Consider the following 6,720-nt stretch of genomic DNA (forward strand, 5'->3'; position numbering starts at 1 on the left):
GGGATTAATAAGAATGCATATTTTGATATCTTTGAATGAGCATTCAATAGCCGTAGGCCAAATTTGTAATTGGTTTGATAGTGAATGTTCCACAAAGTATTAATTATCTTACTTTTAAAAACTATTATCACTCTTTCCTAATCTAAAAAAAAAAAAAATCTAACAATTTGGATGAATTTCTAACACAGTTTTGATAAATACTGCATGTCATCAGTTTCTGATGAGATCTCTTTTAGGATATATTTGAGCAATAATTATGTTCTATTAATAATATGTTTTATTATATCATGTACAAACAAACAGATGTTGGCCAAACTACATATATAAGAAACAATGCTCTACCAATGTAAATTATTTTCTAACAATTTTATGACATAAAACATCAATATTAATTTTATACTAAAGATTAGTATTGTCTATTTTGTTATTTTATAATTAACATATTGTTTAACTGCATAAATATTGTCAAGTTTTTGAAATATGTAAACATACATTTATTGTGTTCAGAGTTTACTTACTAAGTATGGCACATATTAAAAATTCCTCATATGATATCATTTCCATGAGATATATTTTCATTTCAACTATTTCAATAAAGATGCCCATGGAAACAGTATCAGTCCTTCATATCAAGGATAAATCCAATTATCCCAAAGTATTTGTCACTCTACATTATTTTAAACACAATATGTATGTGTGTTTGTGTGTGTGTGCGTGTATGTGTGGGTAAGTGCTCTAGATTCAATGGTTAATATTTTGAACATCAAATGAAATGAACACTGAATAAACATGAAATATTTTGACCTTGTTTCAGATAGAATGATATAATAAGAAAAAGTGTTGTCAGAGGCTCACACCTGTAATCTCAGTGCTTTGGGGGGCCGACAAGGGACAATTGCTTGAGCCCAGGAATTTGAGACCATTCTGGGCAATGCAGAGACCTCGTCTCTACAAAAAATTGAAAAAAAAATTGACTAGACCTGGTGGCACATGCCTGTAGTTCCAGCTACTTTGTAGATTGAGGTGAGAGCGTCACTTGAACCTAGGAGGTGGGACTGCAGTGAGCCATGGTCACACCACTGCACTCCAGGCTGGGTGACAAAGCAAGGTGCACTCCAGGCTGGGTGACCAAAAAAAAAAAAAAAAAAAAAAAGAAAAGAAAAAATAGATTCTAATGTCAACTTTGTGCACATAAGCAAAAAATGATATATGTTTCTGAGAGAAATAGCTAGGTTAAAAAATATACTTGTTTTAGCCCATATGTAATTATAATGGCTCATACAAAGTATAAACTCAGTATATATTTGTTAAATGGTTGAATAAATTAATAAAATATAGAAAAAAATTAAGTGTTGTAAGGAAAATATGTGGTTTTAACTTTATCTGAAATATTACCATTTCCACCTTTAAAGTATATCTTCACTCAAAACATTTAACATATATTCTGATTGATCATTATCCTAGAGCTGGAAAAATATCTAGATTAAAATAATGGATTTAGAAATATAAATCATTTTCTATATATGATTTAGAAAGAGAACCCTCAATTGACTTTACATTTAGTTGAATAAATAGACTAATTTTTCATATAGTAGACAGAGTGCCTTATAGATTTCACATGTTTTATTGAAGCATAATTTAGGGTATAATAAAATACATAAGTATTAACTATACAGCCTCTGAAATGCCTGCAAAGTGTACATCAAGTCTTTCAATGGGTGTGTACATTCATTTTGTATGATATATAAATGGAAAGGGCATTATGTTGTCATAGGTATGAATCTGCTCAGCTTCACTAGATACTTGCAATAGTTTTTCAGGGTAGACATAAAAATTTGCCTGCTAACCAGCAGTATAGAAGGGTTCCACTTTCTTGTCCAAATATACTATAATATTTAATTTGTATCTTATAAAAATTATTTTATTTTAGGGAGCCAAACAAGACCCATAGATTGTTATTGCTTAGTGTTTTATTACTGTTTCTTTAAATCCTGTTTTAAAATATTGGATTCCTTTGAACTCTTTTCTCTGTTATTCCTGATACAGTGCTTTTGTGGTTATTTCTGTGTTGAAAACAAACAAACAAACAAAAACAACAACAACAAAAAAGAAACTGCATCATTTGTCCTGTAAGGTTTTTCGTAGTCTGGCTTTGCTAATTGCATCACATGATATCATTTAGCATATATCTCTGTTTTTCCTGTTTCATTGTTACTTAGAGCTTTTTGATGTAAATAAATACATGTGTGCATGCGTGTGATGTTTCTGATATTTCATAGACAGATGGTAACATATCAAATATATATTTCTCTAACTTGAATTTTTTGCTTAACAGTACACCTTGATCAGTATTCCAGTGTAGGGTATAGAAATGTTATTTCCTTTTAACACTATGTATTTTTTCATTTTGTGGACATAATATCATTAAGCCACCAATGTTTTCCAATCTTTTACTATATAGACTGTGCTGTAATGTAGAATATAATATGCCTTGCACATGTCTTTCTACATTTTACTGATTATCTTTTGTATGGGCTCTTAGAATACATTTTCGTGTAATTTTTCTAGGCATTGCCAAACATGAGTTTATAAATTAATTTTGTGAAAATGGAAATCTTTATTGTGTTAAATTTTCCAATAGAAGAACATGATATGCCTTTCTATTCCTAATGTTTAATCTTGTTATTTTAAATTTCTAATCTAATGTAGCTGTTTTCAAAGAACATTTTCTGTGTCATATCAAATTTTTGACAGGTTCAAATTTTCTTTAAAGTCTCATATAGGGTCAGGTTTTGAAAGAATGGTATTTTTGTTTTTTTGCCTGTTGTAAATAAGCATCTATATAAAGGCATTTATTCTAACATTTAACGTGTTGTTCAAATACTTTATTTTTTGGTCAGGTTATTCTATTAATATTGAGAGATCTCAATTAATATCTCTTGCATAATGTTGGATTTATTAGTTTTCAGTTTTCCAGTTTTCCCCTGGAGGTCTATTAACTTTTGCCATAATTATTTTGAAAATATTATATTAGGTAAATAAATTTTGGATTGTAATATTTCTGGTTGAGTCTAGTATCACCATGTAAATATCTCTATTTAACTGTTTTATTTATTTGTCAGCATCTTTTATTTTCTTATTTTATCTCATACAACCCTGAATTCTTGTTGTTAGTATATATGGATTATATCTATCTATTCCAAAGTTCTAGTTTTTCATCATTTCAATTACTATGTTTTAGATGTGTTTTCTCTAAACAGCATTTTGTTGGAATATGTTTAAAACCTACGGTTTTTTTGTTTTGTTTTGTTTTTTGTTTTTGATAGAGTCTTGCTCTGTTGCCCAGGCTGGAGTGCAGTGGTGCAATCTTGGCTCACTGCAAGCTCCACCTCCCGGGTTCATGCCATTCTCCTGCCTCAGCCTCCTGAGGTAGCTGGGACTACAGGCTCCCGCCACCACACCTGGCTAATGTTTTTGTATTTTTAGTAGAGACAGGGTCTCACTGTGTGAGCCAGGATGGTCTCGACCTCCTGACCTTCTGATCCGCCCGCCTTGGCCTTCCAAAGTGCTGGAATTACAGGCATGAGCCTCCGCGCATGGCTAAAATTTATGTTTTAACATGAATGGTATTATACAACAAATTTACTCTTGAATTTTGCTTTCTACAATAAATCGGCATATCTTAGTTGATGAAGCTTTTAGCCTTTTGTTGATTTTCCAAAATTTTACTATACGAAAGAAGTGATCACAATTTTTTTCATTTATTTTGTATTGATGTGTACATATTTGTGTAAATGTACCTATGCACTAGTGTGTATGTCTGAGTGTTGTATGTGGTATTACTGGTAAAACAATGGCAGAATAGGTCCTGGTTAAGCACCTGGAATTACTTGCATTGGATCTCAGCTCTATAATTTAACCAGCTCCTTTATTTAAGGAGCTTGACTTTGAACAAATGATATAATCTTTTTGTTCTTAGATTTTCTCGTGTATAAATTATGAGAGTAGTAATGTATATCTCACAAATTTATTGTATTGCATGAGCTCATACATATAAAGAACAGTTCTTTATGTTTATGGAACAAAGTAGATATACTGTATTTGGTATTCTTCTTATTGTCATTTTTAAAATCACTGATGTTCTCCATAGGCACTACTGTAATTTACAAACAGAAATTATTATCAAGAACTTCAAATCTTTTTCAAGAGCTTTATCAAGAACTTCAAAACTTTAGTCCCAAAGGATATTGGACATATAACATGTGCGCAGACGCCTGTGAAGTGCCATATCATAGGTGTTATAAGTCAACAAATTCATCTCAGGACTTGTCTTTACGTACCTATGTTTGTTACTGTCCTCAATCCTCCAACCCCAACCCCTCACCACAAGGTGCATGAGATATCCTGTGTCATTAAGGGTAAATATAATGAGGTAATTGAATAATTATAAAATAGTATACAAGTAAATCAGGCAAAAACAAAACACAGCAAGCAACAACAACAGAAAACCCCACTGATATTAGAATAGGTGACTTTAGCTCTGTTTTCATGAGGTAAATAGGTGCATTGTGGTCACTTGGGATAAAAAGATATATTATGCATGGCGGTGTCTAAGATGTCTATGTTTCAGCTTGTTTTATAAGAAACAAGAAAATAGTAGTATGTTTAACTAGGGTTTTTTACGAGGATTAAACACAATGATACATGTAAAGCAAAAGAATATTTCCAGGTTAATCATAACCACTCAGTAAATGCTATATATATGAAGATTATTCTTAAAATTTAATATGATGCATTATAATACATAAATATATAATTCAATATATATATGATACACTCATTATAGTATATATTAATGATTATCATTGTTTTCACTTTATTTCAAAGACAGTCAAAATATTATAATTTAGAGTGGAAGAAAGTAATTACTGCCTGGCTTACTCTTGTATACATTTTGACAAACAAAGTAGAAAAATGCATAATGGAACTAAATAGCCACAGATTGTATTATCTATTGTAAAAGATGTTTTCAACCTCTTTATTAAATCAGAAAGGGTTTTACATTATTTTATACCTGAAGCTTTTATCAGTACTAAATAAAAATTCTAGTAAATATTGAATTATATTATTCTTTCAGCAAAAAAAAAAAAGTATTTTATTATCTCTACAAAATGTAGAGGGGAGTATTCTAGATAAGTGAATGTTTCTTAGCCTAACTTTTAGGTTGAAGGCGGCCTTGAAACAAAGACTTGCATATGGATAGCTTATTTTAGGAAGTGATATCCTAAGGAACAATAGCAAAAGACTTGGGAGTGTTAAACAGAAAAGATTAAAAGCCAATTTGAGAGTATGCAGTTGAGCTGCTTAATTATGTAGGCAACTGCACATAAATCATGTTGATTACTCTTGGGGTACCTTGTAGAATGCACCTTCAACTTGAACCCTTGAAACAAGGAAGGCATGACAGTATGTCCGCAGACTCTTTCTTATAATTGGTGAAGAATTTTCTTAGGTTTTCTTAACCACTTGTGATTTCAGGTTTTTGATCACCAAGCTGACTCCTGTTAGAGTCCTATGTTCTCAGAGAAATACTGGGGGAGAAATCAAGAGATAAGCAGTTCAGCTAAGGTGCAGTAGTACCAGACTGCACCTAAGGCAGCTGACTGCCAGAGCAACGAGTAAGAACTGGAATTAAGTGAAGGTAGAGGATGTGTGACAAAGGACTAGACATGTCCATTATTGAATATAAATTTTTCTAGGCTAAAATAATCTCTTTTTTTCCCTCAGCACAGTTATCAACACAGAAAATACCAAAGTTGTTCTTTTTTTAATCTACTGTTAGATGTTTCAGAGAGGCAATGTCTCTTTTTTCTTGCTTTTAATTCTCACTGTCTCTCTCTTCTCACTGGTTCCTTTTTTTTTCTTTTTCCTCTCCCTTACTACTTCTGTCTCTTTCTCATTGAAACATAATGAGATAGAAATAATTTCTAATAGCTCATATTGAGGAACAGATTCATGCAACATCTTAAAATAAATATATACATTATACCCATTTCCCAGGGCTACCATAGGAAAGTACCACAAATTAGGTGGCTTAAAATGATAGAAATGTATTGTCTCACATTTCTGGGGGTTTTAGATCTCAAATCTAGTTGTCAGCTGGACCATGCTTCTCTGAAACCTGTAGAAGAGAATTCTTTCTTGCGTTTTAGCTTCTGATAATTGTCAACGTGTTTTCACAGTCTTTGGCATTCTTTGACTTGAAGATGGGTCACTTCAATCTCTGCCTCTGTTGTCACTTGACATTCTCCCTGGGTGTATTTCTCATTTTCTTATAAGTACACCAATCACACTAAATTAAGGCCCACCCTACTCCAGTATGATCTCATCTTCACTAATTACATATGCAAAGATTCATTTTCTAAATAAATCACATTCAGAGGTTCTGGGATTAGGACTTGAAAATATCTTTTTGGGGAACATAACTCAAACACCAACACACATTATTTGTGTAAATAATGTGAAAAAACTGCTTTTTCCAAATCTGATTATTTTGCATCACTATATGCCCAGACATATGCATCTGATTTTTCTCCTTGTCTTCAGTTCAAAATTTTGTGAGACATGCTCCATTTGTTTTTGCTTGTCGGTTCTATTTTTAGCAGATTTACCAACCATTGGGAATTTGAGATTTTCTTTAGATACAATAATACAAAGATT

The sequence above is a fragment of the Macaca mulatta genome, chromosome 12 (genome assembly GCF_049350105.2).
Source record: "Macaca mulatta isolate MMU2019108-1 chromosome 12, T2T-MMU8v2.0, whole genome shotgun sequence".
Lineage (NCBI taxonomy): Eukaryota > Metazoa > Chordata > Mammalia > Primates > Cercopithecidae > Macaca > Macaca mulatta.